The sequence below is a fragment of the Hypanus sabinus genome, chromosome 15, assembly GCF_030144855.1.
Source record: "Hypanus sabinus isolate sHypSab1 chromosome 15, sHypSab1.hap1, whole genome shotgun sequence".
Lineage (NCBI taxonomy): Eukaryota > Metazoa > Chordata > Chondrichthyes > Myliobatiformes > Dasyatidae > Hypanus > Hypanus sabinus.
The window spans coordinates 77,243,323-77,269,119 of NC_082720.1; the positions used below are offsets into that span (position 1 = coordinate 77,243,323).

At 43.2% G+C, this 25,797-nt stretch overlaps 1 long non-coding RNA gene across 3 annotated transcripts; it reads right to left on the reverse strand.

Moving 5' to 3' along the window:
* Positions 1–328: 328 nt before the first annotated feature.
* On the reverse strand, positions 329–19,017 carry LOC132405604 (uncharacterized). 3 transcript variants are annotated; one of them, XR_009515926.1, is made up of 4 exons: positions 18,850–19,017; positions 13,953–14,133; positions 7,338–7,447; positions 329–6,284 (listed from the first exon to the last, which is right to left on the reverse strand). It is a non-coding gene; the product is annotated as an uncharacterized LOC132405604 (long non-coding RNA). The 3 variants fall into 3 exon arrangements; XR_009515925.1 differs by lacking the exon at positions 13,953–14,133; XR_009515924.1 differs by lacking the exon at positions 13,953–14,133 and having other exon boundaries at positions 18,846–19,017.
* Positions 19,018–25,797: the final 6,780 nt, after the last annotated feature.

The window sequence follows — 25,797 nt, forward strand, 5'->3', positions numbered from 1 at the left end:
ATTCAGGTACACACAATGAGATATTATCATATATGAAAAAAAACTTGTCAGCTTCAATCTAATGTGTATTGTACATATTACTAATCCTGTTAGTATCTTGCTCTTCATCTAAGGAGATAGAAACCAGAGTGCTTGACATTTTACCTACTTGTAGAAACACTTGAGGAAATCTCTCATTACTGGAAGAAGCAAAGATTCAGTCCAAGTAACAAGCTTGTCCATATTTTGATGTAATACAGTATCTACTTCAATCTTGATCAAAAGATATCTTGCAGCTTTTCTCAACACACCTCATTTGAAGTTTTTAGACAATTTCTCAACTGCTGGAAGAAACCATGATGTATTAAACTATATCATGTTTCCAATTTAGTCCAACATTTCAGGTGAGCTAAAAGCCCTGAGGACCACGAGTGAACATCATTTATACCCCATCATAAGCTCAGTCAGCATGCCCAAGACTGGGATTCAACGTTCATTTTTTTTCTGGTTCTAGCACAAAGCTGTCAATCAAACCCACTTCAGTTCTACAGAACTATCACAATACAAGGACTATTAATGGCTTGTGGAATATAAACATATATATATATAGGTTTGTTACTCTAAAAAATGACAATCCAGTTAATTCATGTATGACTTAAAAACCTACTAATGAATCGCAGGCCTGGCTGCAAAGGACAGGACATTAATTATGATAAACATTATCAAATGAGTATATTATACTGCTTTTTGCTTGTGATTTCTATTGTTTCAGGCACTTACTAAGTAAAAAATACAAAATAAGTTTATTGTCAAAGTACATATATGTCACCATATGCAACCTGGCATTTGGTTTCTTGCAGGCATGCTCAATAATCCAATAATCATAATGGTATCAATGAAAGACTGCACACAGCAGGGTTGGGAACCAATGTGCATAAGATAATAAATTGTGCCAATAAAATAATAATAATAATCATCAATAAATATTGAGTTCATGAAATGAAGAGTACTTGAAAGTAAGTAAGCTGTGGGAACAGTTCAGTGATGGGCAAGTGAAGTTGAGTGAAGTTATACCCACTGGTTAAAGAGCCTGATGGTTGAGGGGTAATAACTGCTCCTGACCCTGGTAGTGTGAGTCCTAATGCTCTTGTACCTTCTTCCTGATGGTAGCAGTGAGAAGAGAGCATGTCCTGGCAGGGGTCGTGATGATGGATGCTGCTTTCCTGTGAAAACACTCCATGTAGATGTGCTCAATGTTGGGGAGGGCTTTATCTGTAACAGACTGGGTCATTCCCACTACTTTTTGTTGGGTTGTCCGTTCAAGGGCATTGGTGTTTCCATGCCAGGCTATGATGCAACCAGTCAAAATACCCTCCACCACACATCTATTGAATTTGTCAAAGTTTTAGATGTCATGCTGGCACCAAACCGTATCGACTTTTGTCGTTCCTGTGGACCCGTCATCAGCATGAAGGGGGTGGACCCACTGCATGGGCAACAGACGGATCTCCATATCAACTCTGCCCTGGCTTGCACCCCAGAGAAGCCACTCCCAGTGACTACCAGAGGCGCAGTATCCATGGTTTATCACAACCGACAGAGGCCACATACATACATAGATGTCACGCCAAATCTTCACAAACTCCAAAAGGAAGCATGGGCATGGCTGTGCTTTCATTGTAATTGCACATATGTGCTGGGCCCAGGATAGGTCCTCCGAAATAATAGTGCTGAGGAATTTAAAGTTGCTAACCCTCTCCACCCCTGATCCTCCGATGAGGACTAACTCAACAATCTCCAGTTTCCTCCTTCTGAACTCAATAATTAGCTCCTTGGTCTTGTTGACATTGAATAAGAGGTTGTTCTTCCGGCACAATTTAGCCAGATTTTCATTCTCGCTCCATGACGGACTGGACCATATCCACTACTCTTTGTAGGATTTTCCATTCAAGGATATTTGAACTTCCATACTAGACTGCAATGTAGCCAGTCATTATACTCTCCACCACATACCTATAACATTTTGTCAAAGTTTTAGATGTCATATCTTTGCAAACTTCTAAGGAAGTAGCTTCCCTATTGTTTATTAATTGAGATACAGCAGGGAGTAGGCCCTACCTGCCCTTTGAACTGCACTGTCCATCAATCCCCGATTTAACCCTAGCCCAATCACAGGGTAATTTACAATGACCAATTAACCTATCAACCAGTACCTCTTTGGACTGTGGGAGGAAACTCACGCAGTCACGGGGAGAAAGTAAAAGCTTCTTACAGGCAGCAGCGGGAGTTGAACCAGTATGGTAAAGCACTGCGCTAACCACTACACGGCCCTGCCGTCCCATTTATTTAGAAGAGCATTGGGGAATAAACATGGTGCATTGATAATGGAAAGAGAAAATCCCATAAACACAACCAGTGTGACTGAGGCACAGTCAATGGAATCTAAATTAGATAGACCTCAGAAACAGGTGCAGGGATTGCCACTTTTAATTTAATTTAATTGTGGCCATTACTTCTGATCCAGTCACCACAGCAATTTTGTGCTGTCTGTTAATTATCAAAATGCCTGGAAGCGACTGGCTAACAGCAGCGTTGACTATTTTCAAACCTCTGCTCAATAAGAATACACGGACTCCCTGTGTTATGGATGACCTGACTTAGGGAAATATGATTTTACACGTATTTTCCCATAAATTTCTAAAGTACTTTTCAATATCACAGTAATAAAAATAATAAAATGTTTTGTGGTGTTCACTAATGACTGGATAGAGTATATATTCCATTCGTTTAGATATGGGCAGTGTTGGGGTGAGTAATTGATGAAATGAAAGAATAATAGCAAGCAGATACAGGGCAAAATGATATGGGTAGCAAGAGAACATAGACTTTTCTGACACTTCTCAGGTATGGATCACTTCATGTTATTGATCTTTTATTTATTAAGGTGAACAGTTCTTAAATAGTATCAGTTGTAGAACATAGAACATAGAAATCTACAGCATATTACAGGCCCTTTGGCCCACAATGTTGTGCCGACCATGTAACCTATTCTAGAAATTGTCTAGAATTTACCTACTGCATAGGCTTCCACTTTTCTAAGCTCCATGTACCTATCTAAAAGTCTCTTAAAAGACCCTATTGTATTGGCCTCTACCACCGTTGCTGGCAGTGCATTCCACACACCCACCACTCTCTGTGTGAAAAGTTTACCTCTGGCCTCCCCCTTGTACCTACTTCCAAGCACCTTAAAACTATGCTCCTTTGTTTTAGCCATTTCAGCCTCTGGCCATCCACATGATCAATGCTTCTCATCATCTTATACATCTCTGTCAGGTCACCTTTCATCCTCCATTGCTCCAAAGAGAAAAGGCCAAGTTCACTCAACCTAATCTCATAAGGCACACTCTCCGATCCAGGCAACATCCATGTAAATCTCCGCTGCACTCTCTCTATAGTATCCACATCCTTCCTGTAGTGAGGTGACCAGAACTGAACACAGTACTCCAAGTTGGAATCTGACCAAGGACCTATATAGCTGCAACATTATCTCACGGCTCTGGAGCTCAATCCCATGGTTGAGAAAGGCCAACATTCCATGTTCCTTCTTAACAACACTTCAGTCTGTGCAGCATCTTTGAGTGTACTATGGACACAAACCCCAAGAACTCTCTGATCCTCCACACTGCCAAGAGTCTTACCATTAATATTATATTCTGTCTTCAAATTTGACTGACCAAAATTAGCCACTTCACACTTATCTGTGTTGAACTCCATCTGCCAAGTCTCAGCACAGTTTTGCATCCTATCGCTGTCCCACTGTTACCTCAACAATTCTTCACCTCTATCCACAACACCCCTAACTTTTGTGTCATCAGCAAACTTACGAATCCACCCTTCTACTTCTTCATCCAAGTCATTTATAAAAATCACAAAGAGGAGGGGTCCCACAACAGATCCCTGAGGCACACCACTGGCCACCAACCTTCATGCAGAATATGACCTGTCTACAACCACTCTTTGCTTTCTGTCGACAAGCCAATTCTGGATCCACAAAGCAAGGTTGCCTTGGATCCCATGCATCCTTACTTTTTGAATGAGCTTTGCATGGGGAACCTTATCAAATGCCTTACTGAAATCCCTATACCATTCATCAGAGTGTCAAAATGTGGATTTGTGTTCAAAAAGCAATGATTTTTGTCACTGATAGTTAGGGGTGTGGCTGCTGTCACATGCAAACAGCTACTCAGAGCCACAGGTGAGAACTGAGTGTCCAGTGGGGACGAAACATGAATGAGCTGCCCCAGAATGGACACAACTAGCCAGTTCACTAAAGGTGTTACCCTTCCCTGGATGCCCCATACATGGCAATGTACACTGGATTAATTCCTCCATCAATAACTATTAGGAACTAATATGCAGTTTCATAGTACTGTAGTAGCATTGGTAGTGTTCTAATATGTTCTATATTTCATTTAAATGCATAATTTGTTATTCAGTTAAACAGTTTGCCTTTTTTATACCTTTTTAACTATTTCCATGAAACTTTAAGTAATTGTGGCAAAAAGTACTGGTCCTGAGGTGTCTCAATTAATCAATATCCACTGCATATATTTCTTATTGTAATTTATAATATTTTTATGTGTTTCACTGTTATGGTGCTACAAAACAACATATTTCACAACATGTCAGTGATAATATAAAATTGATTCTGATCCTGATTCTTTCTCAGCTGTTTTGTTAAATTTACCTTCAATTTCTTCAACATTGCCAGCCTTTTTTTCCCCATCTGAAGCCTTCTTACTTTCTACAAATGGATCCCCATTCTTTGGCCTGGACTTTGGCATACTGGACATCTTTCATGTGTAGTTCTCATCCGCAGACATGATTTGTGAAAAATATATACAAAACAAAATATGTTAGAAGTGGCAGAGCTCCTGCTGGAAGTGAGGTGATACTGAAAAGTACGTGAGTAATTGCAGTTATAGTACAGCAACAATAAAGCCTGCCATGGAAGGAAAGGAAAATACTAAGGAGGAGGAGATGCAGTCTTCTCCATTGTGGCCAGCAGTAGCTCAATCCCTGCAGATGTTTGTAAGGAGCTCCCCACACGAAGGTGCGTTTCCTCCAGATGCTCTGGTTTGCTCCAACAGTCCAAAGACGTTCGGTGGGTTTAGTGAGTTGTGGGCATGCTGTGTTGGCACCAGAGCTGATCATTATGATGAGCAGGTCCACACCATGGACAGAACCAATGAATACCAGTGCTCTCCATAGCCAAGATTTCATGTGCTATTTGCATTACAAAATGCCAAAATGACAAATTTCTAAGCATTTGCTTGCTGTGAATTGTGAAATTTACCTTAAATATCTGCCACTGCTTATCTTCTGTGTTACCTTTCACACTATTTTCCAGTCCACTTTAAGAAAGAACTGCCTTCCTTCCTCTGTAATCACCTTCATATAAGAAAAAGGTACAAGTTTCAGACTATTAAACATGAAATTCTACCACCCCAGAGGATCCTTTATGGTGGGACAATTAATTAATTCTGGGTCATTGCTCATGACTAGATCAAAAATAACCTATTCTCTTGCTGGTTCATTGTTCGAACAAAACAGACCAAAGTACACCTTGTGAAATTGACCTGAAGACCATCATTGCAGTTTGATTTGTGCTATCACATATAACATTCAAAGTTGTATAATCATTGCAATAATCTCCTTACAAGCCATACTGTTTCTTGATTTTTTTCCTATCCTACTATATATTATAAATACTTCTAGGAGATCTGTAGACCATCTATGACATATTTCCTATGCTATTTCAAATTTTCACCCAAACTAATCCTCATCTTAATGCTAGACCATAATACATCACAATACTGTGCCAAAACAAATAAATTTGTAATCCAGTGGCCAACTTAACTGATCCCTTATCCCTTCACAATGTCCATATCTTTCCATGTTCCTCTGCAGAAATCCAGACTAACATGCATAAAATGTTAGAGGAACTCAGTAGCTCAGCATCTATGGAGAGGAATAAATAGTCAATGTTTCAGGGCTTGATGAAGGGTCTCGGCCTGAACATCGACTGTTTATTTCTCTCCATGGTTACAATGGAGAGCTTGATCTCTGTGGAGAGGGTCTTTGTCTCCATGGGGACAGTATGACAGTGTTGTCTGTGATGTGTTTGCCACTTTAGGTCCGTAAAGACGAGGTCAGCCAGATTTATTCTTCATGTTAGCTTGCTCACCAGCCACCCCAGAACCAATCTGGTAGCTCTTCAGGACACAATTATGCATTGCCTTCTCCTGCAGATAAAAGAGGACATGTCTCAGAGAATATTGAACATCGTATTTTTAAAAATCTGTCTGTCGTGTTCAGTGGTCTGTACAAGATACGAGTTGTGGCATGAGCTTAGCAACAATGCTGAGGGTGAGTGGTTACCGCAGTGTAGAGAACAATAGTCAATCAGTGATAATGATAGGTGACAATTCAAGGTAGTTACAAGGTCAGTCATAACCAGACTGCTATAACACCATTGTGGTTACAAATGGTGTCAGAGTAGGACACCTGTCAGAAAAATAAACCTAAATTCATTTATAACAAAATAGACAAATTGATGGCAGGAATAAAAATAAATTCTATGATCTGATAACTGTGTGCTAACAGATGTAGTTCTACAGGAAACCAAGCAGCTGAGTATCTATGGGTACTTGACATTATGGTAGAATAGACAGCAGGAAATAGAGTTGAGGTAGTTCTGTTCATAAAGCAGTGGTATGACCGTGGGAGTTGATACTGGATCAGAAGATAGAGTGAACGTGGAGAGGATGGTTCCAATAATGGGGGAGTCTAGTACTAGAGGGCACAACCTCAGAAGAGAAGGGTGTCCCTTAAGAACAAAAATGAGGAGGAATTTATTTAAGCAGTGGGAGGTGAATCTGGATTTTTTTTTTGCCACAGACGGCTTTGAAGGCCAAAACAATGGGTACACTTAAAATGTTTGTTGATAATTCTTGATTAGCAAGGGCCTCAAATGTTACGGGGTGAAGTCTGGAGAAAAGGGTTGAGAGGAAAATAAATCAACCATGACTGAATGGTAGACCAGAGCTGATGGGCCAAGAGGCCTAATTCTGCTCCACCCAAGGGCCTGATCCCGTGCTGTATGGTTCTATGTTCTGTATTTTGCATCTACAGAGTATCTTGTGATAATGGTCTCCTTTGTGTTGTCTGGCACTACAATTGCACTAAATAGTATAAACAGAATAGATCTGGCAGATAAAGTGAGGACATGCATCGGGTGATATTGAGTGCGCACCACCGAATCTAAACCTTTATGCCTCAGCATGTACCACACCTACCATAGTCATGAAAATAGTAAGTCAATTCTGGTTCGCTGAGAAGTGCAGAAAGGAAGCCAGGGAGCATCACCATGTAGTACATCAAAAAATGAGGTGCTGGCCCAATGAAGCTGAAAAACATAAACATGTAGACTATAAACCATAGAGACAACCACAGCCACAGTGGTACACTGCACTGGCTGCCTATTTCCCTTCGTTCTCCTGACAGTCACCCAGTTACCTGCCTCCTGCAACCTAGTGGTGATTACCTCCCTGTAGGTCCCAGGTTTCACCTCCTCATATTCCCATTGGAGCCAAAGGTAATCAACCTGCAGTTCCAGTTCCTTAACCCGTTCTCTGAGGAGCTGTAGTCCGGTGCACCTGGTGCAGATGTGGCTATCCGAATAGCAGGAGGTGTGCCAGGCATTCTACATCTCACACACAGAACATAACACTGCCCGCCCCTACAGCCATTCTTGCTGCACTAACTGTGTTTTAGGGGAAAAAAGGACTTCCTAGAGACTTAACTCACCCAACCCTGATCTTGCCTAACCAAGATGAGCCAAAGCCACTCTATCACTGGCCCTCTCTAAACAAAAGCCACTCCAAAAATGGCTGCTGTGCTTGTGCCTGCCCTATTTTCTTTCGTCCTTTCTAATGAATCCTGCTCAGTGATTGGTTGCAGTCTAACTCTGAAAAACTGCTGCAAGCACTGCCTTTTTAATGTTGAATGCTAACTTAAGTAAAAGGTTGCTCTCTTCTCGTATTCATGCTCAATGATTGGTCACAGTTCAACTCCAAACAAACAAACAATAAGTATCAAGAACATGAGATGAAGAATCCTTGAAAAATGAATCCATACATTGTGGGAATAGTTTGAGTGAAATTGAATGATGTTATCCCCTCTGGTTCAAGAGCCCGATAGTTGAGGGGTAATAACTGTTCCTGAACCTGATGCTGAGGTTCCTGAGGCTCCTTTACCTTCATTCTGATGACAGCAATGAGAAGACATCGTGGCATGGATGCTGGGGGTCCTTGATGGTAGATGCTGCTTCATCATCATCAGCAACAGAAGTTGTCAACAAGCACCAAGATCTCACTTGGATGCTGGTGAGAGAGGCACTCCCAATGAGATTCTTTCTGATTGCTTGAAACATCACTCCCACCACTGCTGACTCTGAGAGGACTGTAGTCAGAATGAGATGGTTGCTCATTGCTTTGCAAGCTGTAGGTTTACACAGAGGGTATGAAGAAAGCTGCAAGAGCTGGTGTCACGGTTCATCCCGAACAGTTATATAACAGAGGACTCACACATCTGCAAGCTGTTCCCAGCGACGCAAAGAAAGACAGACATCAGGTAGCATTGTAAGATTATCAACTTGGTGAAAGATGTACGACAGAACTGTGTCAAATGTTCAGGAGATATATGCATGGCATTCTGCATAGGTACATTCCAATAAGACAGGGAGAGACGGTAGGGTACAGGAACCATAGTAGAACCAAAGACTGTAGAAAATCCAGTCAAGAAGAAAACAAAAACTTATGAAAGGTTCAAAAAACCAAGTAATCCAGATCCAAAGAACCAGATTGAGAAAATTATAGGGCTAGTAGGAAGGAGTTTAAAAATGATATTAGTAGAGCCCTGAAAAGGCTTGGTGAACTGGATTAAGGAAAACCCCAAGGCATTCTACTGTGAAGAGCAAGAGGATAAGATGTGAAAGAATAGGACCAATCAAGTGTGACAGTGGAAAAGTGTGTATGGAACCGGAGGAGATAGCAGAGGTTCTTAATGAATACTTTGCTTCAGTATTCACTACGGAAAAGGACCTTGGCAATTGTAGGGATGACTTATAGTGGATTGAAACGCTTGAGAACATAGACACTAAGAAAGAGGATATGATGGAGCTTTTGAAATGCATCAAGTTGGTTAAGTCACTGGGACCAAACGAGATATACCCCAGGCTATTGTGGGAAGCGAGGGAAGAGATTGCTAAGTCTCTGGCAATGATCCTTACAAAATCAGTGGGGACGGGAGAGGTTCTAGAGGATTGGAAGGTTGTGGATGTTGTTTCCTTATTCAAGAAAGGGAGTAAAGATAGCCCAGGAAATTATAGACCTGTGGCGACCCATTTCCTGGCACATACGAACCGGCTCACAATTAGCCAGCTTTCCGGCTAAGGGAGATAGCCTACGGGGGTTTGCGAGCACAGAGTTTTGGAGCCTCTGCACCACGGGGGGCAGGTTGAGGGAGGCTTAAAAGTGAGGCTGAGGATTTCGAATAAAGCTTTTTCCTTCGACTGCAGTTACCGACTCCTTGTCGTAATTTTAGCGCTGCATGTAGCACACCGCTACAATTGGTGACCCTGATGGTCCAAACAATTTTTGGACCAGAAATGTCCGACGCCGCCTCTGTTCATGCGGTTTCATTGAAACTGCGGGGTTTCTGGACACAGCGCCCGAACCTATGGTTCCAGCAAGTCGAAGCCCAATTCCACGTTCGCCAGATCACCTCAGAAGACACCCGCTACTACTACGTGGTGAGCTCCCTCGACCAGGACACAGCGGCCCAGGTCGCGGAGTTCGTACAGTCGCTCCTGGCAGACGGCAAGTACATGGAATTCAAAGCCCTGCTCCTCAGGACTTTCGGACTCTCACGGCGCAAGCGAGCTGTCCTTTTACTACACCTGGATGGCTTGGGCGACAGACCTCCTTCAGCTTTAATGAATGAGATGTTGTCTCTGGCCGAGGGACACACAGGCCTCATGTTTGAGCAGGCATTCCTGGAGCAGCTGCCCGAGGACATACGCCTGCTGCTGTCCGACACAGATTTCAGTGACCCCCGGAAGGTGGCAGCCCGGGCGGACTTGCTGTGGAACACCAAAAAGGTGAGCGGGGCGTCCATCGCACGGATCTCCCAGCCACGCACCCAGCAGCAAACCAGTCCAGGCCCGGCCGCAGAGCCCGCCAACCCCCGGCCCAATGAACACTGGTGCTTCTACCACCAGCGGAGGGGTGCAGAAGCCCGCCGTTGTCGCCCGCCCTGCGAGTTCCCGGGAAACACCAGGGCCAGCCGCCGCTGATGGCTACGGCGGCTAGCCATCGGGATAGCCTCCTGTATGTGTGGGACAGAAGGTCGGGACGCCGGTTTTTGGTCGACACCGGTGCCAAGATCAGCGTTTTACCTCCGACGAGTTACGACACCCGCAGCCAGGCACCGGGCCCCCCCTGAGGGCCGTGAATGGCAGCACAGTAAGGACCTATGGCACCCATCAGGTGCAGCTACAGTTCGGCTCCAGCCAGTTCACGTGGGACTTTACACTGGCCGCCGTAGCCCAACCGCTTCTGGATGCGGATTTTTTGTGGGCTCACAGCCTACTGGTCGACCTGCCCAGGGAAAGACTGGTACATGCCGAGACCTTTCAGACGTTCTCCCTGGGTGCAGCCCAGTTGCCAGCCCCTCACCTCAGCTCCATCACGCTGTCCGACAACAACTTCACTAGGGTCCTGGTGGATTTCCCATCAGTTCTGGCACCGCAGTTCATGGCAGCCATGCCCCGACACGGCGTACAGCACCACATCCCAACCCAGGGACCACCCCTCCACGCCCGTGCTCGGAGGCTTCCCCCGGACAAGCTCTGACTGGCAAAGGAGGAGTTCCAGAGGATGGAGGAATTGGGGATCATCCGGCGGTCCGACAGCCCATGGGCCTCCCCCCTGCACATGGTGCCCAAAGCGACGGGAGGCTAGAGACCGTGCGACGACTACCGCAGGCTGAACGAGGCTGCCACACCGGACCGCTACCCTGTGCCGCACATTCAGGACTTTGCAGCAAACCTGCACGGCGCACGGATCTTCTCCAAGGTAGACCTCGTCCGAGGGTACCATCAAATCCCTATGCATCCTGACGACGTCCCCAAAACGGCTCTCATCACCCCGTTTGGCCTTTTCGAGTTCCTCCGCATGCCGTTCGGCCTGAGGAATGCTGCACAGACGTTCCAGCAGTTAATGGACGCGGTGTTACGGGACCTGGACTTCGCGTTCATCTATTTGGACGACATCCTCATTGCCAGCAGCAGTCGTCAGGAGCATCTGTCCCAGCTCCGTCAACTCTGCGCCCGACTGAGTGAGTACGGTCTTACAATCAACCCCGCCAAATGCCAGTTCGGACTCAATACCATTGACTTCCTGGGCCACAGGATTACTAAAGACGGGGCAACCCCTCTGCCCGCTAAGGTAGATGCGATCCGCCACTTCCCCCGACCCACCATGATCAAAGGCCTTCAGGAATTCGTAGATATGGTCAATTTCTACCACCGCTTCCTCCCTTCAGCTGCCCGGATCATGCGCCCCCTGTTCGCCCTGATGTTGGGTCCGAGCAAGGACATTACCTGGGACGAGGAGTCCGCCGCTGCTTTCGTTCAAACGAAGGAAGCTTTGGCGAATGCCGCAATGCTAATACATCCCAGAATGGACGCCCCTACCGCCCTCACAGTGGGCACATCTAACACGGCAGTCGGTGGGGAGCTGGAGCAACTCATCGCAGGTCGCTGGCAACCCCTGGCGTTTTTCAGCAAACACCTGCGGCCACCCGAGCTCAAGTACAGTGCTTTCGACCGGGAACTGTTGGCGCTCTACCTGGCAATCCGGCATTTCAGGTACTTCCTAGAAGGTAGGCCCTTCACCGCGTTCACGGACCACAAACCGCTTACCTTTGCGTTTACCAAAGCGTCCGACTCCTGGTCATCCCGCCAGCAACACCACCTGTCCTACATCTCTGAATACACGACGGATGTCCGGCACGTCTCGGGTAAGGACAATGTCGTGGAGGATGCGCTCTCTCGCCCTACCGTTCATGCCCTTTCCCAAGGGGTAGACTTTGAGGCACTGGCAGAGGCACAGCAGGCAGATGAGGAGATCCCGAGTTACAGAACCGCAGTCTCCGGTTTGCAGCTCCAGAACCTCCCCATAGGCCTGGGTGAGAGGACCCTACTCTGTGATGTCACCACCGGCCAGCCCCGTCCCATCGTCCCGACAGCCTGGCGGCGTTGTGTTTTCTACTCCATTCATAACTTGGCGCATCCCTCCATCAGGACAACTGTCCGGATGGTTTCCAGCAGGTTCGTTTGGCACGGACTCCGCAAACAGGTCAGTGAATGGGCCAAAACGTGCATGCACTGCCAGATGGCCAAGGTGCAGCAGCACACCAAAGCCCCACCGCAACAGTTCCATCCCGCCCACCGGCGTTTCGACCACATTCATGTGGATATCGTGGGTCCCCTGCCAGTTTCACGCGGAGCGCGGCACCTCCTGACTATCATGGACCGGTTCACAAGATGGCCAGAGGCAGTCCCGCTCACCGACACCACCTCTGAATCTTGCGCCCGGGCACTGATTGCCACCTAGGTATCTCGCTTTGGTGTACCAGCCCACATTACCTCCGACAGAGGTGCCCAGTTCACCTCCAGCCTGTGGTCAGCTATGGCCAGCCTTTTGGGGACTCAGCTGCACCACACCACTGCCTACCACCCACAGTCGAACGGGCTAGTGGAGCGTTTCCACCGTCACCTGAAGTCGGCCCTCATGGCCCGCCTGCGAGGAGCCAACTGGGCGGACGAGCTTCCCTGGGTCCTACTCGGCATCCGTACAGCGCCCAAAGACCACCTGCATGCCTCGTCAGCCGAGTTGGTATACGGCGCGCCCCTGGTCGTCCCCGGGGAGTTCCTACCAGCCCCAAGGGGGCAAGAGGAAGATCCCGCAGCAGTCCTGGGCAGACTACGCGAGAAGCTCGGTAACCTGGCCCCCATACCCACTTCACAGCACGGGCGGAACCCAACCTGCGTACCCAAAGACCTGTAGAACTGTAAGTTTGTGTTTGTACGAAGGGGCGGGCATCGGCCACCGCTGCAGCGGCCATACGAGGGGCCGTTTATGGTGCTCCGGAACAACGGGTCCACATTCGTGCTGGACGTTGGGGAGAAAGAGGAGGTTTTCACAGTGGACCGACTCAAACCGGCCCATGTGGACCTGGCACAACTGGCCGAGTTTCCGGCACCTCGGCACAGAGGCCGACCTCCCAAGCAGGTTCCGGCCCAGACTGTGGACATTAGGGGGTGTATCGCCGGTTCTGGCAGGGGGGGGGGGAGTTTATGTGGCGACCCATTTCCTGGCACATCCGAACCGGCTCACAATTAGCCAGCTTTCCGGCTAAGGGAGATAGCCTACGGGGGTTTGCGAGCACAGAGCTTTGGAGCCTCTGCGCCACGGGGGGCAGGTTGAGGGAGGCTTAAAAGTGAGGCTGAGGATTTCGAATAAAGTTTTTTCCTTCGACTGCAGTTACCGACTCCGTGTCGTAATTTTAGCGCTGCATGTAGCACACCGCTACAGACCAGTGAGTCTTACTTCAGTGGTTGGTAAGCTGATGGAGAAGATATTGAGAGGCAGGACTTATGGACATTTGGAGAGGCATAATATGATTAGGAATAGTCAGCCTGGCTTTGTCAAAGGCAGGTCGTACCTTACAAGCCGGGTTGAATTTTTTGAGGATGTGACTAAACACATTGATGAAGGAAGAGAAGTAGATGTAGCGTACATGGATTTCAGCACGGCATTTGATAAGGTACCCCATGCAAGACTTACTGAGAAAGTAAGGAGGCATAGGATCCAAAGGGACTTTGCTTTGTGGATCCAGAATTGGCTTGCCCAGAGGTGGCAAAGAATGGTTGTAGACGGGTCATATTCTGCATGGAGGTCAGTGACCAGTGCTGTCCTTCAGGGATCTGTTCTAGGACCCTTTCTCTTCATAATTTTCATAAATGACCTGGATGAGGAAGAGGAGGGATGGGTTAGTAAATTTGCTGATGACACAAAGGTTGGGGGTGTTGTGGATAGTGTGGAGGGCTATCGGAGTTTACAGCAGGACATTGATAGTATGCAAAACTGGGCTGAGAAATGGCAGATAGAGTTCAACCCAGCTAAGCCTGAGGTGATTCATTTTGGTAGGCCAAATGTGATGGCAGAATGTAGTATTAATGGTAAGACTCCTGGCAGTGTGGAGGATCAGAGAGATCTTCCGGTCCTTTTGAATTGAAAACTAGCGGGCTATGGGTAACTTCAGGTAATTTCTAAAGTAAGGACATGTTCGGCACAGCATTGTGGAACAAAGGGCCTATATTGTGCTGTAGGTTTTCTATGTTTCTATGCCTTTTAGTCTGCCCAAAGCACACTGAGATGTCCATGGAGGAATGCTGCAAATGATACATTTCAGGCTACAGAAACGTGCTGAGGGATGCACTGAAGCTTGATGCAGCAAACGCACGGTTTGGTGGGACAGGACCACGGTATTGATTTCTTCTGCTATTGGATGGTGAAGAAATCCTTCAGTTATTGTACTTGTGTACCACACAAGAGTTTACATGAATAGCAACAGTGCCATTGGCTTTAAACAAAGTAATTTAACACTGAATGCATTATCTACAAATGCAAGAATGAAAAGGCATTTCACGGTTTATTCTTGTAAATATTTTTATTGTACTGCAAAAGTCACTCCACTCTTCAAGAAGGGAGAGAGGCAGAAGAAAGGAAACTATAGGCAGTTAGTCTGACCTCAGTGGTTGGGAAGATGTTGGAATCGATTATTAAAGATGAGGTCTCAAGGTACTTGGATGCAAATTGTAAAATAGGCTGTCATCAACATGATTTCCTCAAGGGAAAATCTTGCCTGACAAATCTGTTGGAATTCTTTGAAGAAAATGTGCAGATGCTGTAAATCCAAAGCAACACACACACGAAGCTGAGGGAACTCAAAGTGTCAGGCAGTATCTATGGCAAAGAGTAAACAGTTGATGTTTCGGGCGAAGACCCTTCTTCAGGACTGGAAAGGAAGGAGAGAAGTCAAACTGAGAAGGCTGGGGGAGCAGAGGAAGAAGTAGAAGGTGAAACTGGGAGAGGAGGAGGGGTGAAGCTGATTGGCGAAAGAGACAAAAGGCTGGAAAAGGGGGAATGTGATAGGAGAGGATGGAAGGCCATGGAAGAAAGGGAAGCAGGAGGAGCACCAGAGGGAGGTGATGGGCAGGTAACGAGATAAGGTGAGAGAGGGAAACAGGAATGGGGAATGAGGAAGTGGGAGAGGGAGCAATTACTGGAATTTCGAGAAATCAATGTTCATGCCATCGTGCCGGGTTGTAGGCTATCCAGGTGGAACACGTGTGTGTGTGAATTCATCGTGGCAGTAGACAAAGCCATGGACTGACATGTCAGAATGGGAATGGGAAGTGGAATTGAAATGGGAGGCTACAAGGAGATCCCCCTTTTTTATGGCAGATAGAGCATTGGTGCTCTGCGAAACGGTCTCCCAATCAGGAGCACCAGATACAGTAGATGACCCCAAAAGAGTCGCAGGTCAAGTGTCGCCTCACCCGGAAGGACTGTTTGGGGCCCTGAATGGTAGTGAGGGAGGAGACTTAGGGGCAGGTTTGTCACTTGTTCCGCTTACAAGGATAAGTGCCAGGAGGGAGATCAGTGGGGAGGAACAAGTGGACAAGGGAAATGTGTAGAGAGCAATCCATGCAGAAAGCTGGAAGTAAGGGGGAGGGAAAGATGGCTTGCATAATTAGCTTATCCTAGATGGACTCTGGCGCATCTCCAAACTGGCATATGGCACCACCTCAAAGCTATCTTTCATTATGGGGTATTAGAAATTCCTTCAGCTTTCTGGCAAGAGAAAGTGAATTGTGGTCAGGTCTTTGAACCAAGAATTTTGCGTGATAATACATTGCAAACTTAAGGGTGTTAACTGTACTTCCAGACTGAAAAGAACCAAAAACATAAATGTTCTTGGGTTATTCAGTGTAACGTTCTCCTTCGGGTGTAACGAAACGCCGAATTTAACGTCCGGATAAACCACAGCCAATGCAAACCAGATCGCAGTAAGATTAACCATTTACTCTTCACTCTTCACATTAACATATGGTGAAAACTGTTGATAAAACAATACAAGATTGATACAGTATTTGTTCCTTCCTTAATATCACATTTCAAGTGTAAATACTTGCAAAGGTGACTATAACTACATTACACTAAGGTGCAGTATACAGGGAGAGTTTACCTGCTCCATTGACTACTTTAAATACACTTCCATGCAAACTATCCGCGATTCTCTAACTAACGAAAGCATAAACATTATCTACCGTCGTTACTTCTAACAGGATCGGCATTAACATCTTAGTTCAATATATCGATTATCTATTAACTTACAGCGTTGCTCTCACTGTGATTTCTCATGCCTGCAAAACTGCTTGTGCTCAGGTGAGCCTCGTGGTGAGCCCCCACCCTCGCGCTAATTTCAAACCGGTATTTTCCCACAAGACGCGGCGAAACCGGATGTGACGTCATCGCATGCCGATATATTTTACATGCAATGAATACACTTTAAACACTTCTAATTCTAACTAGAAAATACTATTGAATGAATTACTAAGCGAAAATATTATAAACTAAATAACTGTCGTAAAGACAGCACATTCAGTTTAATAACCACTAGCATCGCAGTCTTTGTCCTGCTTTGAGCACATCCTTGGCTGGAGTAGTGAAATTATTCTCAGAGAAGAGCAGACAACTCACAAGCTGTTCTTCGCTGAGGTACAGACAAGATAAAAGCCTCCTAATCACGCTGGGTGAATGCAGATCCTGCTAAGAGCCCTTTAAGCCTTCTTTATCCAAGAAAACCTTTCCTTTAGGCTCTATGTGACACCTTCCACCAGATACGACTTCTTCCCTGAGGAGTGCTGCGAGAGTGATAGGTTTCTGCAGAAAGATCCTCAACCCCTGAGGCAGTACTTCCTGCAGGTTTTACTAATTTTGAAGAGGTTGGCAAAGTAGAAAGCACTTATAAAATTATAACAGTCAGAAATCATGGGAATCTAAAGAATAGAAGCAGAAGTGGACTAGAGCCAAACAAGCAAGTTCCATCATTTAGTATGATAATAGATGATCCTATGGCTTAAACCGATCATCATATTCCAACCACAAATCAGTTAGCAATCATTGAATTGTCTTTTAAGTTGTGCCAGTGACCGTGCTGTTGAAGGCTGTGAGCTTAAAAGTGGGCTGAAGCATAAGGAGAATCATGGTGGAGCACTGACGGACACTGGGTTCAGCTTATTCTGACTCCTTCAGAAGGGTGAAACCTGAACCCTGGCTAACATCATCAACAAAATACTGTACATTAGGCACAACTATCAGAGGCATTTAAAAACCAATCTTTCCTGAACAAAAAAGCTATGAAACCAAACACTGTACCTTTAAGTTCATAGATATTTTCTTTTTTATTTTGGATGGCAAGTAACTGGTAATGCATTCTCCTAACTATCTAGAGGAAAGAATCTGTTAAATTTGACTGGTGGAGTCAGCTCTGGGGAGTTGGAAGTCCATGTATGAAGACTTCAAATGCTTCATTGAGACTCTGAGTATGTGTTATTCTTCACTTAGAATCCTAGATCAATTATTCAATGTGTGTGGGAGGAAAGTGCTTCTTAACTAACATGCTGTAACATCATGTGGGTGTTACGCCCAGTCAGATTGCACATCTTGAAGATAAAGTGAAAATCACTGTGGTGCCTATCTGCCTTGCTGTAAGTAACTGCAAGAAATGTCAGTACATAATACCACAATCCATCAGCTATCATGTTTATACACTGGCACTGCTGACAAAGGTCAGATCATCGCACTGGGCTATGCCTTGTTAATATTTTTATATATGGACAGTACCCGGAAAGGTCAACGTATTACTCCATTAAGCATCTGTTTTACTGTAAACAGTTTGCTATTGCTAAAATGTTATCAAAGGTATTTCCAGTTGCCTCAGATTGAACTTCATGCTTGCATCTTCCTTCAGCTGGAAGCTTCCATTTAAAAACACAAAATGAATAAAACCACCTTCCACAATTTCTTCTTAAACTTAACCTAAAGATCGAAGTACATATAAGTATTGTGAATGTAAGTACTGAGAATGTATAGAATTTTTAGAGAGCTGGTAATGATGCAGGTATCTTGCTATCCTTTAATGCAATAAATAATATAATCTAAGAAAAATCATGATAAAATTAGGAGCCTCATTCAATTCTTACTGATGAAACACAAGACACAATAATTTGAAATGGATAATTGCGTGGCAAAAGAATAAGAAGATAAAGTTATTTACATAATTCAAAAAGACTTGAAGGTTTTATCCCAGAGAAAAAGCATAATTTATTCATTGTCTTTTCAAAATTGCCTGTATATGATTCCATGGACATTTATTGATGCTTGCTAAATGTGGAGTAATTAGTTACAACCTTTCATCTCAAGGAATTCTGAAAGAAGAGAATTTTATTGGAAGTCAATTCACTTCTCCCTTGTACTCTGAGTGCTTCGTCCTTCATGAAGTCACATTCAAGTAAATATTATATCATCCCCTTTTCACAAATGAAAATATGACCCCTGCAAAAATTATTGCATCTTACTTACTCAAACCAAGACTGAGTTACTACTCACTTACAACTTCTCCTTTCAAAGATGGGGCTTCCTGACGGATGGTAGACCAAATGGCAATCAATTAGAAAAAACGGATTTTCAGCTCAGAGACTAGAGTTTAAATCCAGTTTAATCTGATGTCATGAAGTTTCCTTTCTTCTTTGGCAGCAAAGATCATAGCTAAAGGGAAGCCTTTATCCAGTGAACAGGGAGGTGAGTGCAGGGATGTTTAAACAGACAATACTTGACTGAGTTAGTTATTCTTTAATCTCAGAAATTCTCAACATTTCAGATACTTTTCAGAGATTAACTACTGTATCCAATGTCTAAGGTTCAATTCATAGATAAATGCTGTTCTTAGTGAAGATAATTCACCATGAATTTGACTCCTACTCGTGTTCAATGATCCTTGGTGGAAAATTCCCAACTGCATAAATACTGGTATTGATATATTTGAGGTTGGATTAACGCCCTTGTAGTTAAAGAGTCTACTGAGAGATGTGAAAGGCTCTCTATCAGTGGAAGTCTTGCTTTTACTAATCATGGCTCTTTTCTGATTAATAGTCACCTGTTTTTGGAAATTCATTGCAACGCTGAGCTTGCACAGTCCTGTGATAATTTTATGTATTGTACTGTACCGTTTCAGCAAAATAAAAATCATGCCATATGTGAGTGATGATAAACCTGATTCTGGCATGGGTCTCTATTGCAGACTGAGAGTGAATAAGAGACAAGGAGAGGGAATCATTGTGCGAAAAGGAGAAGAGAGGGGGGAGGAGTGGGAAGCACCAGAGAGACATTCTATAATGATCAATAAACAAATTGTTTGGAATCAAATGACCTTGCCTGGTGTCTCAAGGCTGGGTGTGTGCAGCTGCACCATTTCTTACCACTTGTCCCATATCCCTCCCATGGTGCTCTACCCTTGCCATCCCCAACATCCTGTGCTCCTGCCAGGTTTACAAACTCAATTTTCACTCCACATTGACAGATACTCTTAACTCTATAGATAAGAGCCCAAGACTTTTGCACAGTACTGGATGCTCAATGGAAGGCAGACGGAGCAGAGGTAATTGATAAAAGAAAAGAAAAATTCAGCCCATAGTGAGAAAAGTGAACTAGAAATTGAATGGATTCTTCCTTATGTATGAGATATTACATTTAGTGTAATACTCAATGCTTTGAATAGGGAGCACAACTGGGAAAACTTTTTAAAACAGTAATGATTTATATCTGTTCAATTCTGCATTGTGTAGGCAAATTGAAATAGCTCAGGAAGGTTACACAATAAATACAGTATATATGAAAAATGTGATAAGAATTGTTTGAAGTGTGACCTCCAAATGAAGTAATTACTCAAGAAATTGATAAGTGAATCACAAAGATCTATACCAATGAAATGGAGGATAGAAGACAAGATATCAGAACCCAAAACCCAGCAGTGACACCTCAAGTGTAACATAAAGTTGTACTGCTTTGTCTGATTGGTCTGAAGTCCCAAGAGTGTGACCAGAGTGTTAAATAGTGACCTAGTATGTTTAGATACTACACTGATTTGATGGCCATCAATAACATTAACTTAGATATTCGAAACAATTTACAACAATACAGCTGAACTTTTCAAAAGGATTTTAACACTGGGTGAGAGAAATGATGACATATCTTTAGAGATTAGGAATATCAAGAAGATTTTACTTTCCTGTTAAATGCTTTGATCCCATTTTAGATCTACTCTTTTCAGAAGTCCCTATAATAGTCCTTGCAGTAGATGATGTAAATACTCTTGTTCTCGTATAGACAGAATTACATTGCTAAAATCAGACAGCATCGCCGATAGGGAAGCAGATTACAGAAGTGAATAAACCATCAAGCTGCATATAGAAATAAGGAGAGAAATTTATCCTCAGCAATTTGTGTTAAACACATGCAAGACCATTAGTCATCATTTGTATTCACTTCCATATATTTGAATATATTAACTCCCAACAAAACTAAATCCTGGGAGGAGAGTGCAAGTGACAGCCATTACTTCTGCACGGTGCAGCATCTTTGCATAGTGGTTAGAGCAAAGCTTCACAGTGCCAATGACTGGGGTTCAATTCCCACCACTGCCTATAAGGAGTTTGTACATTCACCCTATGACCATGAGGGTTTCCTCCAACTGCTCCGGTTTCTTCCCACATTCCAAAGTTGTGGTGTGAGCAGGCTAAGTTGGTGCCAAAACTTGGCGACACTTGCAAGCTGCCCCTAGCCCATCAGCGGACAGTGTGTTTGATGCAAGTGATGCATTTCACTGCATGTGACAATAAAGGCATTCTTTATCTTTATCACTTTGGTGCTAGCAACCAAGAAGGTTTTCCTGCCTATAAAGCATAACGCAGATGCCAACTTCTTTGTGGAGATGCAATTCACCTTTTGCACCTTTTAACAAATTGTAGCTAACACCAGATACAGCTTTCAGAGTTAGAACATTGCCTTAACCTAAAACAGAGCACCAACAAAGAAAAAACAGCATGACAAATAGAGGTTGCTGTTGCTGTGGAAGGATAAGTCAATCCTTTCAGAAGGCAGCTGAGCAATTGGTTTTCCCATGCTCGTGTGTTGGTTTGTAAATTTAGGAAATTTTGCCTCCTTTTAATCTCCTCATAGATTAACCACAAAATGCTGTTATGACTTGGAAACTCATATCTAAAGATACCTTAATCTCACATGCCTTCAGATAGACATCAAAGTCATAAATCATGATGAATTCATAATCAGTAAACAAATTTTTCTAATTCTGATTTACTATAACATAGTTTCAGATTGTGATCTATATCATTTAATCTCACATGCTAATTATACATACAAAATAATTTTTGCTGTAGTTCTGAGTTTATAAAATATTTATTAGTTCATGACCATTTTTGACTCACTTGAGTTAGCAAGAAAGGGTTAATCTATTCCTTTAGAAGCCTCTGCAAATCCTATTGTGGAGTTGGTTGTATCATTGCAAATACAATCAGAACACAAGAACTCAGTGAGCCAACTCCAATACTGTATATCTCAAAACAGTTTGATGAAGTAATGAAAGGCTTAAGAATTTGACTCTTTAGATGAGTATTGTTTTATTTTTGGAATACTTGTAAATTCAGTATTGCCTTATTTGGAGTGGCTTTTATAAATTTGTAAAACTACAAATGTCATAGTAGACATTGAAACATTATTCAACAGGATTGCAGCTTGTGAAATTTAACTCAATAGAATCCTATTCATTCAGGGTAATTGGAGGAAAATCTAGACACTGCTCTGCTGACTCATGATGAAATGGTCATGGCAGGACCAAGTTTTGAATGAAATTTCATGTGCTACCCTATATTTTAAAATTGTGTTGGAAATATGCTGAAGGATAATTGTGAGTATAAGAACATAAGTGAGAGTAGGCCACAAGGGCCTTCGAGCCTGCTTCACACTTAATCAAGAAAATGCCTGATCTTCTACCAATATCCAGCATAACATACCCATTCATTCCTTTAATGCTGAGAAATCTATCAATTTCCATTCTGAATGAACATAATGACTGAGCTTTAACAGCCACACTGAGTAGAGACCCCCAGAGGTTCAGCACCTTCTGAGTGAAGAATTTTCTCCTTACACAGTCTACGCTTTATTCTCAAAATGTGTCTCCATTTCTACACTGCTCAGTCAGGGAAAATCAGGTATTTATCTAGTCAAACTCTTTAAGAGTTTGTTAACTTTCAATAACATCTCTTCTCATCCTTCTAAACTCTAAAATAAAGTCCCATTTTACTCAATCCCTTCTCACAGGCAAATGCACCACCCCTGAAACCAATCAAGTGAATCTTTAACACAAGAGATTCTGCAGATGCTGGAAATCCACAGTAACACACACAAACACTGGAGGAGCTCAGCAGGTCATGCAGCATCTATGGGAAAGGATATACAGTCGATGTTTCGGATCAAGCATATTCATCGGTTTCCTCCAGTACTTTTTGTGTGTTATTCTACTGAACCTTTGCTGTATTCCCTCAATGGCTAGTATGTCCTTTCTTAGATTAGGAGATCAAAATAATTATCTCTCGTGTGGCTTGACCAATGCTGTGTGTAATTGTTATTACAGCTTATTACTTTTAATTTGTATTGGTGCGGAAAGGTGTGCAGTTCATCAATCAATAACTCGGTCAATGAGAAGGACTTTGCAGGATCAATTGACTGCCCTTTTCATGTCAGAATTCAATATCCAGGTTGACATAGGGTGTACATACCTTTACATTCTTTGCATTGTTGGACCATTTTAAATGATGATTAAGCCTCTATTGCTAAGTACTTCAGGTTGCTCGGTAGCAATTTTCTGTGTCTGAGGACATCATTATCTCCCCGTGGCCACCCATTTAAATTCTAATTCCCATTCCCATTCTGACAGTCCATGGCCTCCTATACTGCCGGAATGAAGCCACACTCAGGCTGGAGGAGCAACACCATCTGTGTGGCCTCCAACCTGATGACATGAAAATTGATTTCCTGAACTTCTGGTAATTGCCTCTCCTTCCTCTCCTTCATCATTCCTGTTTCCCTCACTCACCTTATCTCTTTACCTGCCCATCACCCCCCTCTGGTGCTCCTCCCCCTTCCCTTACTTCCATGGCCTTCTGTCCTCTCCTATCAGATCCCCCCTCTCCAGCCCTTCACCTCTTTCACCAATCGACTTCCCAGCTCTTCACCCCTCTCCCAGTTTCACCTATCATCTTCTAGCTTGTACTTCTTTATCACCTTCCCCACTTTCTTCCTCTGACTTCTCATCTTCCTTTTCATTCCTGCTGAAGGGTCTCGGCCCTGCCTGGCCTGTTGAGTTCCTTCAGCGTTTTGTTTTTGTTGCCCAACATCATTAATTTTGTTAGTTTCATGACAGTCTAGTGGTCTCGTGGTCACAATTAGCTTTTTACTCAACATTTACTTTAAAAAGAGGTTAATAATATATTTAATTCATAACAGTATCGCACCTCTGATTTAATAAATTCTCCTCCCTGATAATTGGTTAAGTACTTTATTTTAAATCACTTACATTAAATTCTGCTCTTTTCTGCATTATAACTTTTTCATTATTTTTTTCTAAATCACACTTTTCTCCATTCCCCTTCCCTCCCACCATTGCAGAAGTGAAAGGAAAAAAAATATATCAATCAGCCTGATAATAATGGCACACATTTTCTAAATCTGATTCCTACAACAAGAAAATGAGCAAAGAAATAGTTACAGAGAAAGTAGTAAAAGCATCAGCTGTGAGCTGGAGCATACTCATAACAATAAATCTCACAGATTTTTAATCTTAACCAGGCACTGCCAACATAGTCAGACAGCCTTATTTAACATGTTTTTTAATCACACTAATCCTCAGGACAGTTATATCTGTCTTAGCTATGGTTCTTGTTTCATGATTTCTCTAAAGGGAAGGTGAAAAAATATATAGATATTGCGAGCATCAATGTGTAGTTGTAGCTTAATTTAGCCGGCTTCAGGTTTAAATTATTTGAAATGTTTGTTGGAATATGTTTTAAGCATATCAACTATTCAGGCAGGGGATTGTTTTCCAGTTTTGATATTGTTGCAAACAAGATAGTCAGCAACTTGCCATGTTTACCTGTAATTAAAAAGCCTGAAGACTCCAGAAACAGGGATATGCAGGAGATACGTGGGTTTGTTGTAGATTTGCTACTCAGGTAGCCCATGGAATACCTGGAGAAATAACTGCTAACTTCTTTAGCTATATGTTTTTGGGGGAAGGAAATGAAGGGATAGGATGAATTTCTTCTGATGCTATTTCCAAGGCCAATAGAATCTTTTAACAGATATGCACACCCTAACTGCTCACATAAAGCCAAGGAGTAAAGAAAAATTAGATGTTACCTCATAAAACCTCATGCAAGCAATAGGGTAAGGTAGACTTTCTCCTTTACCACTCTTATCCTGACTCCCATGGCAGTAAGTAGACCTCCTGATATCAACCCTGTAGACCATGAGAGAAAGTTGTACTGTGTCAGTTCCAGGACCATTATATCTTACATCTTACAGTGCTGACAGGTAGCAGTTAACCGGTGGTACCTGAGCTACCTATAAAAGAGCTGTTTAATTCACTTAGTCCTCAGCTTTTAAACAAAAGCCCAGCAAGTGTTTACATTTCATGTGCCTTTAAGGTTCTAATTTGGAGGTTTCAATTATATCCATCTCACCTTCCTTTCGGACGTTGCATGTCAGATTATAACAACTCACTGCATTATAAGAATCAGAAACAGAATTAGGTTTATTACCAACAGCATGCGTCAGCAGCAGTATAACGCAATACATGATAATATAGAAAAAAGATAAATAAGTAAATCAATTACAGTAAGTATATTTGTGTGTATATTAGTTAGATTAAAAATAATGCAGAACAGAAATAAAACATTTTTAAAAAGTGAGGTAGTGTTCATGGATTCAATGTCCATTTAAGAATCACATGTTCAATTCAGTTCAGTTCAGTTTCAGTTTATTGTCATTTAGAAACCACAAGTGCAAAGCAGTTCAAAAAATGAGACAATGTTCCTCCAGAATGATATCACAAAAGCACATGACAAAACAGACTACTCCAGAAAATCCACATAACGTTTGGCAATCCCTAATCCAGAGTCCGGAGAGGCTGCTGCATATTAATATCGCACTACCATCTTAGCACATTCCCCGGAAAGGAGCTCCAAATCCACCAGACAAAACAAGACTACCCAGACACACCAAGTCAGGAGACCAACTCTAGCACCCAACAAACTAAAAACTAAAGCGACTAGACCTGCACAAAACCACATAGTTACAACATATAGTTACAACAGTGTAAACAATAGCATAATTGATGAAAAAACAGACCATGGACACAGTAAAAATAGTCCAAAAATGTTAAAAAACTGTAAGTTTGAAAGAAACCACCACACAGTTTCCACAAGTC